Source organism: Tachypleus tridentatus, chromosome 13 (assembly GCF_004210375.1).
Source record: "Tachypleus tridentatus isolate NWPU-2018 chromosome 13, ASM421037v1, whole genome shotgun sequence".
In the NCBI taxonomy this organism is placed as follows: Eukaryota; Metazoa; Arthropoda; class Merostomata; order Xiphosura; family Limulidae; genus Tachypleus; species Tachypleus tridentatus.
In genome coordinates this window covers 186901798-186920266 of record NC_134837.1, presented here as the reverse complement: position 1 = coordinate 186920266, position 18469 = coordinate 186901798, and the positions used below count along the sequence as shown (strand labels likewise).

Below are 18469 nucleotides of genomic sequence, written 5' to 3'. Positions count from 1 at the left end.
GTGCTTTCTGGTATTAATTTTGTTATGTACAGTCATTGTATGGTCGTGCTTTTTGGTATTAATTTTGTTATGTAAATCATTGTACAGTTGTGCTTTCTGGTATTAATTTTGTTATGTAGATCATTGTACAGTCGTGCTTTCTGGTATTAATTTTGTTATGTAGATCATTGTACAGTCGTGCTTTCTGGTATTAATTTTGTTATGTAGATCATTGTACAGTCGTGCTTTCTGGTATTAATTTTGTTATGTATATCATTGTACAACAGTGCTCACCGGAAATAATTTTGTTCTATATGTTAGTGCTTACAGGTATCAATTTTGTTATGTGCAGTCATTGTACAGTAGTGCTTAACAGTATTAATTTTGTTATGTACGGTGATTGTATGGTAGTGCTTACCAGTATTAATTTTGTTATGTACAGTCATTGTTCGGTAGTGCTTACTGGTATTAATTTTCTTATGTACAGTCATTGTATGGTAGTGCTTATTGGTATTAATTTTGTGATGTGCAGTCATTCTACGATAGATCAGTAGAAACACAAACAGTACCTTAAAGAAATCCAGAAGACCAGTAGAAACACAATCAGTAACTTAAGGAAATCCAGAAGACTACCAGAAACACAAACAGTAGCTTAAAGAAATCCAGAAAACAACTAGAAACACAAACAGTATCTTAATGAAATCCAAATCACCAGAAAAAACACACACAGGAGGAAGCTTAAAGAAATCCAGCTTTGCTTTCTTTACCCAAAACATAAAATAATGTAAAGTGAAAACCAACTAGAATATCATGATAAAAAACATAACTAACACAGGTTACTTGAAAACTCAAGGATGGACACTAGATGATAAAAGTTGTTTCATTTATAGAATTACAAAAAGCACTCTAATTCCTTTCAACTTACCATGCACTGATTTAAGGTCACTGACCATTACACAGTGAAGAGCAAAGTTGTAAGGAATTGTCACTGTAAGCATTGAGATATGGGGAAGGTATTTCTTTACTAACTTCTGTTGACTCCAAACAAAGGGTTAAATATACAAGAAACAAAGAAAGCTGTCATAATAATAACCAGAAGGATAAAGTAAAAACTATACTACCAGACAGCACAAAAATTATCAAAGAGTAAGTCTGTAAGATACTTATATTATAAAAATCATATCACTCAGGTTTCATCAGCTGATTTTCCACTAATTAAAATCTCTCAATTATTTAACAATAAAAATTCTTAGTTCTATTAATGACAACATTAAATTTACCTACTATCTCAATAATTTTGATTTTTGTTTATTCACAAGCTTTCACTAACCATTAAAGTCTTTGACAATGACCGGTAGATAAGTTTAATGTTATCACATGGTGAATAAAGTCAAAGACATAACAACAATCATGCTAATCTAAAGACTTTCTTAATACAATGCAAGATAGAAATATCAGACAATACAGCTAGTGCTTAATAAATACTTCAGAAATTACATACTTATAAAATTCAGCCCAGTTAATAGTATCACACCTATCAAATGACAAATACATTTCACAAAAAACACACTATTTTCTTTGAAAACACTCAATCAAAACTTGACTTTTAGTTTACCATACCCAAGTATGCTGAATTTTGTGAAATAAGCAATAAAACATATTAGAAATATAAATATTTTCTAACAATTATTCTTACAAATTATATAATACTATAGAAATAATGGTATAGAACTTTCACCTGTTAATATATGACAGTATATAGACCGGTTAACTTGTCACCTGTTACTACATGACAGTATATAGACCAGTTAAGTTGTCACCTGTTACTACATGACAGTATATAATTTTATGTCAGGATGATCTCATTTCAATGACCATCAGTAACCAGCCAACATGATGATGTCCCACCTTCTCTGATACATCCTCTTCATTTCCCTAATGTCTTGATGAAACCCTCCCTCTTATTCTTTGCTGATGATACAATACCAAGAGTTTCACGGAAATAATTAATACATGAGTGGAAGAAATGAACTTTCCAACTCATATTAAAACCCATCTCTTTGAATTTATTAAACATGTTACTGACAATATGTTGGAAGTTAGATCCTTGTTATTTCCTAAATAGTTGTCAAGTTAGATCCTTGTTGTTTCCTAAATAGTTGTCAAGTTAGATCCTTGTTGTTTCCTAAATAGTTGTCAAGTTAGATCCTTGTTATTTCCTAAATAGTTGTCAAGTTAGATCCTTGTTGTTTCCTAAATAGTTGTCAAGTTAGATCCTTGTTGTTTCCTAAATAGTTGTCAAGTTAGATCCTTGTTGTTTCCTAAATAGTTGTCAAGTTAGATCCTTGTTATTTCCTAAATAGTTGTCAATAACAACTTTAAAGACAATCCACTTTTCTTTTTCAACTTTCCTCATTGTCTTTTCAGACTGTTCATCTGAAGCCAATTTTGTAATCTGAGGCCCAACAAAAATCCCTTCTTTAAGTTTCACTTCTGAAAGAGCTGGGAATTGTCCACATAGATACTTTATTATATTTTCTGTTAAAGAACTTAACAAAAATTTGTTTTTACTTACTAATTTTCTTTGTAAATACACATTATAGAAAGTATATATCAATGACAACAATTTTGTTTACAATATTAGTGTGACTTGTATGTTACTTATACCAAAAACATTAAGTGCCTACAAGCAGATGGACTTCATCAACTCCTCTAGGTTTCACATCACAGCAACAATGACACTAAAATTTACACAGCTTAAGCTAGCTTTTAAGATCTTTTAACTCATCAAAATTTTATTCAAAAGCTACACAAGCTTACACGTAAATAATTACTGCTTACCAACGTTTATTTAGCTTTTCAAGCTGCCATCTTCCTGTACATCAAAGAGTGAATAATATAACCCTCTAGGAGTAGAAACTAGAAGGAAGGAAAGTGATATTAATTTCTTTACCTTACTACAAAATATTTTATAAATTTAAGAATTGTACGTAGTTAAGTTTAGCCCTTTGACAGGTAGAAATACCTTCGACAATCTACATCTAAAGTTATTGAATGTGACATAATTTTAGGTCATGTCCAGTTCTTGTCTTTAGTACATTTTGAGTTGCTTGAGGAACAGCTGGTAAGTGCAGAACATCATCCAAATAAAAACACTGATGTTTTACAACAGATATCTATCACTGGTTATCAAAACTATGTAATGTTATGTAAAACTAATATTTTTTAGCCAAAACAAAATGTGTGAAATATATATTTCAAATGTGATTATTTTATGGTTTGATATTTTTCTACAAATTGTTACTTAATACAGATATAATCATTCAGTATCTCATGGATTCATTTCTACTGTACACTTGACCACTGATGTCATTCAAAACCACTGATATATACTTAACTCTTCTGTACACTTGACCACTGATCTCATTCAAAACCTCTTTGATATATACTTAACTCTTCTGTACACTTGACCACTGATCTCATTCAAAACAACTTTGATATTTACTTATCTCTACTGTATCATGACCTCTGGCCAAAATTGATTAAGGCCTTTCGATAAGTTTAAGTGTCCCAATAGAGCACACAAATTTTAAAATTCAACAATGATGCAGGTTCCCTTCAATATTTAACAAAATTTTCCATTTTTGCAGAATGAAGTCTACACAAACTTTGTCAGCTCTGTATAATGTTTAGTTCTTAAATGCAAATAACTTGTTTTGTTTCAGTCATGATTTGTGACATACACTTGTTTACAAAAGTGTTGTAACATTGTTCTATATTTGGACTACATTTTATTATTAGTAGTAATATGAAAAGGAAATCCAGTCCAAGTAATGATAAATTAGTGCTACTATTTACTACATTAAGAAATGTTACTACACACTACCTTCACTTGTACACTACTGTAATTTATAGGCCTATATTACAAGTGATATACAAATGGAAACATTCCATTAGTTGTACAGTGTATAACACAATAATCAACTTTCTTGCACAATTCCGTGACCAAGTAACTGAATATATGTCATAACTTGAACTCCATGTAATTTTTTAATGGAATAAAATGGACTTACTGAAAGAAAAACACACTAACCATGCCCACAGTAGCCTTTAATGTGTACAACAACTGTGCCGACAGTAACCTTTGTCACATAGGCAAGCATCATGTAGATAAGCAGTTTGATCTGTTTGTTACATGTGTGTGTATCATGTAGATAAGTAGTTTGATTAGTTTGTTTGTTACATGTGTGTGTATCATGTAGATAAGTAGTTTGATTAGTTTGTTTGTTACATGTGTGTGCATGATGTAGATAAACAGTTTGATCTGTTTGTTACACGTGTGTATCAGGTAAACAATTTCATCTGTTTCTGACACATGTGTATGATATAGATAAGTAGTTTGATTAGTTTGTTTGTTACAGGTGTGTGTATGATATAGATAAGTAGTTTGATTAGTTTGTTACATGTATGTGTATCATATAGATAAACAGTTTGATCTGTTTGTTATATGTGTGTATCATGTAGATAACTAGTTTGATTAGTTTGTTTGTTACACGTGTGTATATTATGTAAGTGGTTTGATCTGTTTGTTACATGTGTGTGTATCATGTAGATAACTAGTTTGATTAGTTTGTTTGTTACACGTGTGTATATTATGTAAATAAGTGGTTTGATCTGTTTGTTAAACGTGTGTGTATGATGTAGATAAACAGTTTGATCTGTTTGTTACACATTTGTGTATCATGTAGATAACTAGTTTGATTAGTTTATTTGTTACACTTGTGTATATTATGTAAATAAGTGGTTTGATCTGTTTGTTACACGTGTGTGTAAAATGTAGATAGGTAGTTTGATCCGTTTGTTACACGTGTGTGTATGATGTAGATAGGTAGTTTGATCTGTTTCTTACACGTGTGTGTATGATGTAGATAAACAGTTTGTATTTCTTGTGGAAAGTTTAAACTTTAATGTAAATAGTTAATGCTGTATAAGTCAAAACATCTTTCTAAACATACGAGTAGCTAAAACTAGATCGACATCAGGAGTAATAATTTATGAAAGAAACTTTCGATTTTTTTCTCCCATCATATGTTATGTAACAGGAAAACACCTATGACCTAGTTTCATATCTTTAACACTTTTGTTTTACACAAAGTCACTGGTTTAGAAAGTATTCAACAGGTTAATCAAGTTACTCTCTCCTTAGATCTGTGTATCTTTAGAATAAATGCACCATCCAAGCACTACTAACTGTAGCATGATATATTGTGAAATTATTTATTTAATAACAAAAAAATCAAAATCATTATTGTACACTTACTTTCATATGATAATCACATGATTTACATTTACTAAAGTTTACAAGTGAAAGTAAATATTTGAGAAAGTTTAAACAAATGAAAACATGAGGTCATATTACTCACGATGTCCTTAGATTTACCCTTAAATAAATTTCAAGAGATTAATATTAATAATCAAAACAGCAGAAAAGTTGCAAATTATTTGAATTAAACTTATTAAAGTTTGTGTGTACATCACATGACAACGTTTGTTGTTTTTTTTCATTTTCTTCTGAACTGTAAACTCCAGTGTTAAAAACAAAAGTAGAGCTCATACCTTTCAGTTATACCTAGTAACATAAAGTGAATACTGCCATCTCTTTATTCTATATACATTTATTCTTGTCTCTTAATATTGAAGTTCAGAGTTTTAAGATTGTGTTTTAAAATAACAAGTTTAAAACTTTAATTACTTATACTTTTATGCCTGTATGTTGTGGGTGTCATTTACAACAACAACAAAAAAAAAAAAAACTAAAGGAAGGAAGGTAAAGAAAACGAGATAACTTAATATCCACCTTGTTAGTAGTACTAGTCATTCCTTTATTTTATACTGAAGATATTTTATTACCTATATTATTTCATAAATATCAGTAAACATAACAGAACGCAACTGTTTCCTTTATTTAAAATAAACATGCTTATTTACCTAAAAACAATAATTATTTTGTGAAAATTATAATTATTTTTCTCATCAAACTCGTTCTACAAAATATAATCACATACCTTACCTTTTCATAAATGTAGTTGCTAGAACTGTAACTGATACCAAAGTTGTTTGACCAATGAAAGTTAAATCCTATTTGAGCTCTTGAAACCATTTTCTCCATTGACTTCTGGGTGTTGTATTTAGTTTTAGTGATCCTACTACAGCTTTGATAGACTGCCTAGCTCTGATAAACCCTAAAACTGGACTGTTTTCTAAATAATCAGAGGGTTTAAAGAAGCGTTGTTTGATGTAATAAATTATTTGCAGTATGAAACTGCAAATACAATTTATTTATTTATAAACTCAGCCTTGCCTTTCCCTAGACTATTATCTCCTCTCTTAGTTTTTAAACAATATTTTAGCCTACAAAAATTGTACTTTCTAAATTTAGGGCTGTTTACCACTCTTTAAATACAATGATTAATATACTGTTCTAACTTCTATGTTTTAGGTTTAAACTTTCTCTAGCCCGAAATTTTCCATTTGTTTACAAACACATCTGGTTTAGCATGGAAATTTAACAACAAGAACCAAAACACTTGCAAATTCACCAATCAGAATGCGTTATTCTTTCGGCAAACTCGACGTCATAACTACTTGGCGAATAAATAACAAAGAACAAAGTACGAGTATCGCAAGGCATCGTGTGATGAGGCAGAAGGTGACCTCTAGATAGCAATTGTAGTACATGATAAACATCTCCAGACGCGTACAGCAAACACGTGATTTACTTGTGTTTATTTTGGAAACGTTATAAATATCTTACAGGGTTCTAAATATAAACTTATTTTTAACCATTTGAGTAGTACAGGATAATAAACTAGTAAGAACACCAATGGTTTGATCTAACGTTCATACAACATTTTCAGTATAAAATACACAATGTTCTGTATATTAGTTAAACGAAGGTGTCCTACAGTCTTCTGAAAGGAAATTTGCCCTCAGAGCTTACGTGATACCTATACCTAATTGTGAAATTCCCTTAAACTGTTTGGACTCAGCCTTAAAGGCCTTACGCGGTTGATAAATGTTCAGCTTGAAACGGGCATTCAAATGTATTAAAGTTCGGTACATGTTTAATAGTAAATCTTTCAACATTTCTTCGTTGTCCGTAATTTTTCAATGTTTTATATCATTTGGTTGATTTACAACTCGTACAGTACTCAAGTCTCTCATATGGAAGAATATTGCATTAACAATTGTTCCCCCTAGTGGCACACAGTAAAATGAAGGCTTATAACGCTAAAAGCCAAGTATGAAGTTTGCTGCTTTAGCAATGAACGAAAATTGTTATGGTAACAACGACTTTTTCAAACAAGACAGTCATGATTATAAGCAATCAAACTATGTTGTATAAAATTAGTATTAGGTCAATTACATTTTTAACACTACATTCCTTATCCAGTCTCTTAAGAACTTTTAGATATTATAAAAGTGTATAATAATAGTATTCCAACCATAATATATTCGCCATATCCATTTTCGCTGTGAACTAGCCGACCTAATGAGTTTTAGATATTAACAAAACGCGTCGACGATATATTAGCAAGGACTATCAACCCAGCTGTGACGGTAGATTTAAACTACGGCTAGAAAAATTTGAAGGCTATGATAAACAACTAAAACAAGAAAAATGGGACAACTTCTGCTCTCAACTAAACGAACAAACCGACCCTAGTAAGTTCTGGCTACACTTGAAAAGATTCACAAATGAACCCACCACAGGAAAATACCCAACACTGAAATATAACGACACCTTAGCACAAACCAACAGAGAAAAAACAGAAGCCTTCAAACATCAATTACAAAGCACATTTAAAACACACAAAAATAAACAACCACGTAACAAATAACATAGAATTATATAATCCACACTTTCCAGTCAACATTAAAAACAGCAACATTAACAATACATATGACTACAATACCCAACTACTCACCAAAAAATCAAACTAAATAAACTTGAACAAGCAATCAAAGATACAACAAAACAAAGCAGTGGGAAATGATGGAATACAAGCAATACTTCTCAAAAAAGGCACTCCAAAATTATTTGACCACCTATTAGCAATATTTAATTTATCTCTACACTCTGGATACATCCCAGTTTCTTGGAAGCAAGCTAATATTTTAATGTTCCACAAAGAAGGAAAACCAGCCAATAAACCAAACAGTTATCGACTGATCAGCCTGACCAGCTGTGTAGGTAAAATTCTCGAAAGAATAATAAGCAATAGATTCTCCACATATTTGGAGATTAATTCAAAATTACCAGAAGAACAAAACGGATGTAGAAAATATAGACAAACAACAGATCACTTAATTAGGTTAACTGAAACAATAATAAACAGCTTTAATAAAAAAGAATGCACTGTCGCCTGCATTTGACACTGTATGGCACAATGGTCTTCGGTTCCGTGTGTATGAAATGGGACTACCGCGAGGAATTATTCGCTGGTTATTAAACTTTATGGAAAATAGAAAATGTAGAGTAAACGTAGAGGGAACTTTCTCTGAGTTCTTTACTCCAGAAGCTAAAGTCCCTCAAGGAGGGGTGGTTACCCCTATTCTCTTCATCATGTATGTAAATAATACGCCACTTAAAGACCCAAACCATGGATACGCGTCCCAGTTCGCTGATGACGTAGCAATTTGGAAAATTGCCCCTACACCAGAAATAGCAGCCACTAACTTACAACTACAACTAAATAGATTATGTGAATATTGCGAAAAATATAGAATTAAAATAAATACAGCGAAGATGCAATTAGTAATATTTTCAAAATCTACGAAATATCAAAAAGTTCAACCCCAAATCTACATAAATGGGGAGCTCCTCCAGACTGCTACATCTGCAAAACATTTAGGATTAACATATGATTCGAAACTTACATGGATAAAATATGTAAATAACATAAAAACTAAAATTTGGCGAAGAATAAACTATGCTAGGAGTATAACTGGTAAAAACTACGGAACAACACCAGAAAACATCATTAAAATATACAATAGACCTGTAATGGACTATGCAGCTCCTGCATGGATCAGTGTAAGTGTAAAACAAATACAAACCAAACTCCAAACATTACAGAATACACTAATTACATCAGCATACAGAGTACCTAAAACCACTTCATCAAAGTTCATGCATAATTACTCAAACACACAAACAACACCAGGTATACTTCTACATGGTACAATAAAATATTTTGATAAAAATTGGCGAAAAAATGAGTTGTTATGCGAACTAGACAGGTATTGCATATATGATGAAGAGAGACCTAAACACCTCTCCCCGTTAAATTTATACATAAGATCATTAAGATAAAATCATTTAAAATAATAATAATAATAGTAATAATAGAATAGAGCTAAAATAAAACAGGCCACCTACGTTCTAAACTTATTTTAAATAATAATAAAAAAATAAAAGAACAATATAAATGGATATTGCCCTGAAAAGGACCTGCCTAAATTTATATCATTCCAGCCAATCAGTATTCAATCGAAATATATTAATCTGGCCACTCCAACAAAGTCATAGCAGGAGGAAGAGGTCTAGTGTACCTAACCCTCCTGGGTATACACATAAATATACCCAAATACCAGAGAGAGAGAGAGAGAAGACTATGATGTTAGTAAAATAGGAAATATAACTGACAGGAAAACATGTAAAACAAGCTTCACCCGCTCAGGCCATATTCCCTGGTTATCGTGAATTTCAGACCTCACTATTAGCCGAATTCCCGGTATAGCGGGAATAAGAAACGCCCACATTTAAACGAGGTCAAATTAAAAATAAATCAACCAATTATAATAAAGGAAGGTTGTGAGTACAGTATTAATATTATTTTGCGAATAGCAGCTCCTATTTTCGTCCTTTTTGTAAAGATATTTGCTGATATGTTCATGCATTTCTGCTGTAGAGCTCAGGCGAATGGGCAATTTAGCTTACTTGGGTCAAGGTTAACAGGGTTAAGACCTGAACGTAATTTAAAATCTATGATTGACTGTTATTATTATAATGTTATGAGTATCAGAAATCAAATGACATTAGATCAAAGCAGTTGTTACAACTGAGAATTTTGATACCGTGGGTAGTGAGACTTAGAAGTTTTAATGATTGGGTCTTTTAAACACAATAGTGTGGAGCTGATTTCGGAATATTACGGGATGGTAAACTTATTAAATTATACATTCACTTCAGTTTTTATGAAGGAAGATACAAGTATTGTTTAATCAAAGCACTGAACGTATGGAGGTAATATTAGTGTAAAATATACCATCTTAAGTTCTGAAATTGTAAGAGAAAAGTTATGAAGTCTAAAAATTGATAAAGTCTCTGAACCAGATAACTTTTATCCTAGTATTTTAAAGCAACTTTAAATTTTCATTTGTGAACCACTAACTAATATATTTTTGAGCCATTGAGTAGTGAAAGACTATTAGAAGATTGGAAGTTAGCTAATGTTAGTTCAGTATTTAAAGAAAATGATAAATATTGTCCAGGCAGTTATTGGCTGGTTAGTCTTACATCAGTAATTGGAAAAGTCTTCGAGAATGTGATTAAAGATGCATTGAAGAGTCAATTAACACAGTTTGATGTACTGTCAGAGAACCAGCACTGTTCCACCATGGGAAAGTCTGTAGCATTTTTTTAAATATTATTCAAGAATGTTACTGTAAGAATTGATGAAAGAAATATGGTGGATTTGGTTTATCTTAGTTTTCAGAAAGTGTTTGATAATGTGCCTCACAAAAGAGTTGTTACAAAACTTAAATGTATGGGTGTTGGGAAAATATTAAATTGGATAGAAGACTGGCTGGAGAGTAGAAAGCAGATAGTAGTAATAAATGGAGTTAGATTTGACTGGATCAGAGTTACAAGTGGTGTGACTCAAGCATCTGTGCTAGGTCCTCAGCTGTTTGTGGTTTATATTAATGGTATTGACTCTGGAATGACAGACAAAATTTTTAAGTTTGCAGTTGACATTGAGGTTTTTTTGGAGTAGCTAACTATATCAAAGATGTTGCAGACTTACAGGGAGATTTAGATCATTTGATGCACTGGGCTAATATATGGCAGATGATGTCTAACTATCCAAAATGTAACGTAATGCATGTATGTTCTTACAATTCAAATTATTGTTACAGTTCAAATGTGAGTACATTAAATACTGTGGTTGATAAAAATATATTGATGTTGTGATAAAAAATCACTTAAGTCATCTGTACTGTAGCTAGCAATAGTATTAATAGGGTTTTAGGTACCATATATAAAGTTAATGAGTACAAGGCAAACGATATTATTGTTTCACTGTATAGATTACTTGTAAGGCCTTTTTTAGAGTGTTGTGTACAATTTCGGGCTCCATTCTTTAACAAGGGCATTGCATTGTTGGAAAGAGTTCAGGGACAAGCCACTATGGTACCTGAGATGATGGGGTTGTCCTGTGAGGAGAGACAAAAACCTCTAAACTTGTTTTCTCTGGATAGAAGAAGGGCCAGAGGGGAATATGATTGAAATGTTTGAGATTATTAAGGGTACTGATAATATAGAGTCATCATTTGTGTGTGTGTTCGCAGTGAAAACAATAGAACAAAGTTCATAAATTCTAATTTTGATAGCGTAGGAGTCGTTTACAGTTTAAGTTTAGTCGGTATTATTTTTCAAACAGGGTGGTTGGGTTTTGGAATGAGCTGAGTTCAATAAAAACCTGGATGAATACATGAGTAGTGAGGAGTGGTTATAGTTTGGAGCTGGAAGGGGCATCCTTTTTATTGCTTTAAAATTTTGTTAATTTATTATGGTATGATGTAAATCATTGATATAAGTAACACTAAGTTAAAAGTCACGTGATTTTCGGCATACACAAGCGGCCGCAATTGCTCTATGTTGAAGTGTCAAAGCCAATCGGTCAACTTGAAAATGGCAAGGCGATCAAATGTCGCAACTAAACTAACGTTTGAATAATTTTGTTATTTTATTTTAATAAATTTTTCAAGCCAAGATAATTTTAACTCGGAAATTAGTACAAAAAAAAAGGTTCACAAAGCATATGAATAATGTATTGGATTTTAATACAGAGGGAAATCTTAAGATTAAAATCCATTCTTTTCCTTGGTATTTATTAAATGTCACAGAAAAAGATATATATTTTAAATATTGTTGCTAGTGAGCAAGAGGTGGCGCGTGATGTCCTTTTCTGGAATTGTTTGTTTGTTTGTTTGTTTGTTTTTAATTTCGCGCAAAGCTACACAAGGGTTATCTGCGTTAGCTGTCCCTAATTTTGCAGTGTAAGACGAGGGAGAAGGCAGCTAGTCATCACCACCCACCGCTAACTCTTGGGCTACTCTTTTACCAACGAATAGTGGGATTGACAGTTACATTATAATTCTCCCACGGCTGTAAGAGCAAGCATGTTTGGTGTGACGAGGATTCGAACCCGCAACCCGAGGATTAAGATTCGAGTGCCTTAACCACCTGGCTATGCCGGGTTTTTTTCTGGAAATAGGGAAGAAAAATGTTATTTATGTATCTGTACTTCCTTTATCGTTCTTAACTAATGTGGATGGAAATAATTAAGAACATTTATGATATAATAAAATTTAATGGATTTTTATGAGAATTTGTGGCAAAATTGATACAATTACTTGAAGAAAAAATAAAACATGAAGTCAAAAAGAAGTAACACAAATCATTACTTCATCAATGCTGATCCAGCATACTCGATCTAAAGACAATAAATTTACCAATTGACCGAATGGTCATGTTTTACAACTGTTACTAGATCTTTTTGGATCCAAGCCGCTTCTCTTTAAATGGTCTCTGCAAGATCTACAATTAAAGGTATAACCAATCTCTTATTGCAAAGAAAAAATAAATATTTTCTCATGGTACTGTAAATATATTATCTTGGTTAAACCCAGTATAAGATAATTTACGAATATTATTATTTTTAATAAGATAAAAAACATCTTTATAGAAGAACTGTTTTGAAGTAGTTTGGTATATTGCAAAAAAAAAAAAGAAGAGGAAAGCCCAAAACTCGACAGAAATATATTAGCAAACATTTGTTTCCAAGTCAATACAAGCAGCTATGGTTTGTAAAGTCGTTTCAAAATAAAGAACATACTTGGTCGCCTTTGGGAAAGATTCTACAAGAGGGTTATGACAGGAGATGTTGAAAAATGGCGTCGAGTGCGTAAGGTATCTACTGCAAAGATGGGTCATCTAAGTTGACGAGAGTAACACTTAAACTTTACCAAGTAAGAGCACAAGTGGAAATAATAGGCTTTGTCATTATGGGGCCATTGCAAAAACCTGATACTGAAACAAATATATTCTGGTAGCAATGGATTATTTTTCAAAATAGCCACAAAATTTTAAGTAATTCAAAATTAAAAGCAGCCACAAGAGCAATGTCGGTTGATTAGATCTTCACAAGGTTTGGCTTATCCATTGAAATTCATTCTAACCAGGAGAAAACTTTGATCCAACAATATTTAAGGGATACTGTGAACTGGTGGACATACAAAAATAGGACATCATCATTATATTCCAATCAGATGGAATGGTTAAAAAAATTTCAATATTACTCAAGACAGACAATTTGCCAAGTTTACTGAAGAAACGTAAATCGATTGGTATCTGAAGTTACCAGCACTACTCATGTTTTACAGTTCTGCACGAAGCTACAGATCATACATGATAATGGTGGAACAAGAACTTCAACAACCCGTGGATGTGATCACTGAAAGATCATTTAATAGATACCTACCAGATAATAATACTAACTTTGTAAGGAATATGTAGAAACAACTAATAGTATGTCAGAGAAAACCTCGGCTTAGTTAGAAAGGCAATGAATCAATGCTAAGATGTCAAGTTTCATTTGCATTAATTTAATGCTGGACACCTTCCTCGTAAGAAGAAAGGAAAGTCAGTAGAGTGACTGTAAAGGTCTTTATGAAATCAATTAGTAGGTTTTAGATGCCACATACTAAATAAAGCAGAAAGGTTAAAGATTGTCAGTGTTAAATGGTTATGGTGGTACTCTGGTTCTGGGACATGCAGTAAGAACAAAAACATTGAAGGTTGGAGAGAAGAGGGAAGGATTGTTTGTTTTTAAATTTCGCTTAAAGCTACATAAGGGTTATCTATGCTAGCTGTCCCTAATTTAGCAATGTAAGACTAGAGGTAAGGCAGCTAGTCATCATCACCCACCGCCAACTCTTGGACTACTCTTTTACCAACGAATAGTGGGATTGACCGTACATTATAACTCCCCCACGGCTGAAAGAGCGAACATGTTTGGTGTTACGGGGATTTGACGCCGTTATCCTGAGATTACGAATCGAACGCCTTAACCCACCTGGCCATGCCGGCCAAGGGGGAAGGAGTTAACTTTCCAGGTGAACCTGAGGAAGGCGGAATCCATTGCTTAACAACATGTGCTATCACTTCAGCAAGTGTCTAACAAAATAATGTAAATTGTTTTTATTTATTTATTTTTAATCTAACTAGGTTGGATGAAATTTAGGCAGGGAGAAGAACTGTGAAATTAGAATAATGCGTTGTTTATACATATATCTTAGTTAAGTTTGTAAAAAAAACGCGTTATAATTATCTGTCTTGTAAATCCTTTTTAAAAGAATGTTCTATAAATATTCAGTTCCTTCGGTAAAAACTTTATCTAAACCGTCTACGTTAGTATAATTTGATAAAATTGTAATCAGTTTTAATAAAGTTAGATACATAACATGGTAAGTGCAGCTTTTGGAAGTTTTACTTTCTCTTCAGTGAGTCAATCAAGAGTTTGGCCTGAAAGTAACAAGTAAAATAGTTCGTAAAATTAGTCATCTAATAATTGTATATCTGGCAGAAAGTGGACTGCCGAGGAAGCAGTAAATGAGTCCAAACTGAGGTACAAGGAGATTGTTGAAGCTACCTAAGTAGCATGCCATTATCTAGAATAGCACTACAATCCTCATCTTTTGTGTATTAAATTTTATATTAGAATTACTATAGGTATGAAATAGAATTCTCACATAAGTAACTGTTCAGCATTATTTGTGAAGTTAGGCTTATCAACAACGTATACATGTAGAATTTGCAGCAAATGGTATTTTAGAACCTGCCTATCAACAACAGATACTATTACAATACTAACAGCAGAAGTGGGATTACTTTGGTTAAAATAAACTAAGAACATCAAGACGATACTTCAAAATAATAATACGAGTTCGAAAATTTGTAGAAGTGATTAGAAAGTAGAAAAGAATGCTACAAATAAAGAGACAAAAAGTTATAAAATGATCAAGAAGGTAGTTACAAAAAATTATAATATGAAAAAGATAGAAACAAAAAGTTGAAAGAAAATCAATAAATAAATTGCATAAAATTTAGAGATAAAGAAGAAAGAGATAAAAAGTGGGAACACAGTTGAAAGAGGATAACGAAAAAAGAGAAAGGAAGTAAATTCTTAGCTAAATAAGACAAAGAAAAATAGACAGTATATTAGAAGACACAGGCAATAATTTAAAAGAGAAATTACAAAAAACGACTCTTTAAGATTTAAAGAAAATTTTCAAACAAGAATAAAATTGAACAGAATTCTAGAAGCAATAGAAAATTTGCATCTTTGCGTGGAACGGTGAACTGTTTACAGCAAGTATAGAAAACTGAACTAGAAAATGTTTTATACTCTTAGAAACTGCATGGTCAAATTTACATTGAATTTCGAGGCCCAGCACGGCTAGGTGGTTAAGGCACTCGACTCATAATCTGAGGGTTCGAATTCCCGTCGCATCAAACATGTTCGCCCTTTCAGCCGTGGGGGCGTTATGATGTGACGGTCAATCCCACTATTCGTTGGTAAGAGAGTAGCCCAAGAGTTGGCGGTGGGTGGTGGTGACTAGCTGCCTTCCTTCTAGTTTTACACTGCAAAATTGGGGACGGCTAGCGCAGATAGCCCTCGAGTAGCTTTGCGTGAAATTAAAACAAACAAACAAACATACATTGAACTTCACGCTATCTATTAATGACATTTTCTTCTATTCCTTCATCTTTACTTTGTTGCTTTAAAATTATTTTATTACATTTGAGTATCTCTACAGATTCAGGTGTGTGTTTTTTTTAATTTGCCAAAGCTACACAAGGGCTATCTGCGCTAGCCGTCCCTAATTTAGCAGTGTAAGACTGGAGGGAAGGCAGCTAGTTACCACCAACAACTCTTGGCCTACTCTTTGCTAAACAAATAGTGGGATAGACCGTCACATTATAACGCCCCCACGGCTGAAAGGGCGAGCATGTTTGGTGCGAACGCGATTCGAACCCGCGACCCTCAGATTACAAGTCGAATGCCTTAACCCACCTGGCCATGCCGGGCCTACAGATTCAGGAATATTATTACCACTGATGTTTGTGGGTTGTTTTAAAATAACGTTTCCCAGTATTTTATCTTTAGAGAGTAATTTACTGAGTAAAACAAAGCATTTTATTCTATTTTGGTACGGGGGACAGTCTAATTTTAAATATGTTTTTTGTGCTATTAAACTATACTTTTATCATCGCGTTATTCTACACTTACACAAGTGTTGTTCTAATCTTCATAAGCGCCGATATTTTTTTAAATTTGATCCTCAAAGTCAATAACAAGGCTATTTAGTTAAACTACATATATTGTCCACTGAAAAACCTAGGATTTGGTTGTAAATACTAATGTTTAGGGGTCAGAAAGTTCAACGTAGTTACTCTTACGGTCATGAAAATGAAATCCAATACAGTGGTACCTCGGTTCTCAAACATATTGTTTGAGAAAAAAAATGTCTCGGTTGTCGAACATAAACTCGGTTCCCGAACCAAGCTGTTGTGGCCCGAACCCCTGAAATAACCCTACTGATGACCCGAACAACCCTTTGACCATTTTCGGCTCACGCCAAGCTTGCCCAAAACATTTTACCCGCACCTGTCGCTCAGTCCACATCCCCGCTAAAATCTGCTGTGAATGTTCTCGTTTTTCTTTTTGTTGTTTTCTAAATATTCTGATTAAATAAGCCACCATGGGGTCAAAAAAGGATAATAAAAGCAGCAAACCAAAAGGAAAAGTTGTTAGAGCCACAATAGAGGTGAAAAAAGATCTCATAGCGAAGTATGAGAGTGGTGTTCGCGTGTCTGACTTTGCTGCACAGTTTGGTATGGCGAAGTCTACAGTCTCCACCATACTGAAAAATAAAGAGGTCATCAAAGGAGCTGATGTTGCAAAAGGAGTGACAGTGCTGACGAAACAAAGCTCACAAACAGGTAGAAAAACTGTTGTTGACTTGGGTGAACGAAAAACAGTTAGCTGGTGATAATATTTCTGAGACCATCATTTGTGAGAAAGCAAAGTAGTTGCATGCTGACCTCCTGAAAAACACCCCTGGAACGAGTGCTGATACAAGTGATGCCTTTAAGGCTAGTAGGGGTGGTTTGAAAAATTTAGAAAGAGAAGTGGCATACATAGTATGGTGAGACATGGGGGGGGGAGGGGTGCCAGTTGTAACAAACACGCTGCTGATAAATTTGTTAGGGAATTTAAGGACTATGTAGAAGCTGACGGTTTTATTCCCCAACAGGTGTTCAACTGTGATGAGACAGGCCTCTTTGGGAAGAAAATGCCAAAGAGGACCCACATCACCAAGGAGGAGAAGTCACTGCTAGGGCACAAACTAATGAAGAACAGACTAACTCTATTGTTATGTAGTAATGTAAGTGGATACTTAAAACTTAAGCCTTTGCTTGTGTACCATTCTGTGAACCCGAGAGTTTTTAAGAAAAATAATGTCCTGAAAAGTAAACTAAATGTCATGTGGAGGGCTAATAGTAGAGCATGGGTAACCAGGCAATTTTTTATGGAGTGGGACCATGAAATGTTTGCCCCAAGTGTAAAGAATTACCTCACGGAAAAACAGTTGCCACTCAAGGTCCTTCTTGTGATGGACAATGCACCTGCTCACCCACCAGGCTTGGAGGACAGGTTGGTGGAGGAGTACAGTTTCATTACGGTGAAGCTCTTGCCTCCTAACACGACTCCTCTCATTCAGCTCATGGACCAGCAGGTCATATCGAACTTTAAGAAACTCTACACCAAAGCACTGTTTCAAAGATGATTTGAAGTGACCTCTGACACAGAGTTAACCCTCAGAGAGTTTTGGAAAAATCACTTTAATATCCTCCATTGCTTGAGGATTATAGACAAAGCTTGGAAGGAAGTGTCTTTGAAGACCATGAACTCAGCCTGGAAGAAATTGTGGCCACACTCAGTAGCAGATAGAGACTTTGAAGATTTTGAGGCTGAGCCTGTTGTCGAGGATATTTTCTCACTAGGCAAGTATATGGACTTGAATGTGAGTGGTGATGATGTGGAGAAGTTGGTGGAAGACCACAACACTGAGCTCA

At 33.5% G+C, this 18469-nt stretch overlaps 1 protein-coding gene across 1 annotated transcript in view; it reads right to left on the bottom strand.

Annotated features, from left to right (window-relative positions):
* Positions 1 to 7231, bottom strand: part of LOC143240100 (eukaryotic elongation factor 2 kinase-like) — a 32531-nt gene extending 25300 nt beyond the window's left edge. Inside the window, exons 1-2 of the mRNA XM_076481965.1 lie at positions 6050 to 7231; positions 2821 to 2898 (exon numbers count right to left, since the gene is read on the bottom strand). The gene's annotated coding sequence lies outside the window, so the exon portion shown is untranslated. The remainder of the gene's footprint in view (positions 1 to 2820; positions 2899 to 6049) is intronic.
* Between the last annotated feature and the right edge of the window lie 11238 nt (positions 7232 to 18469).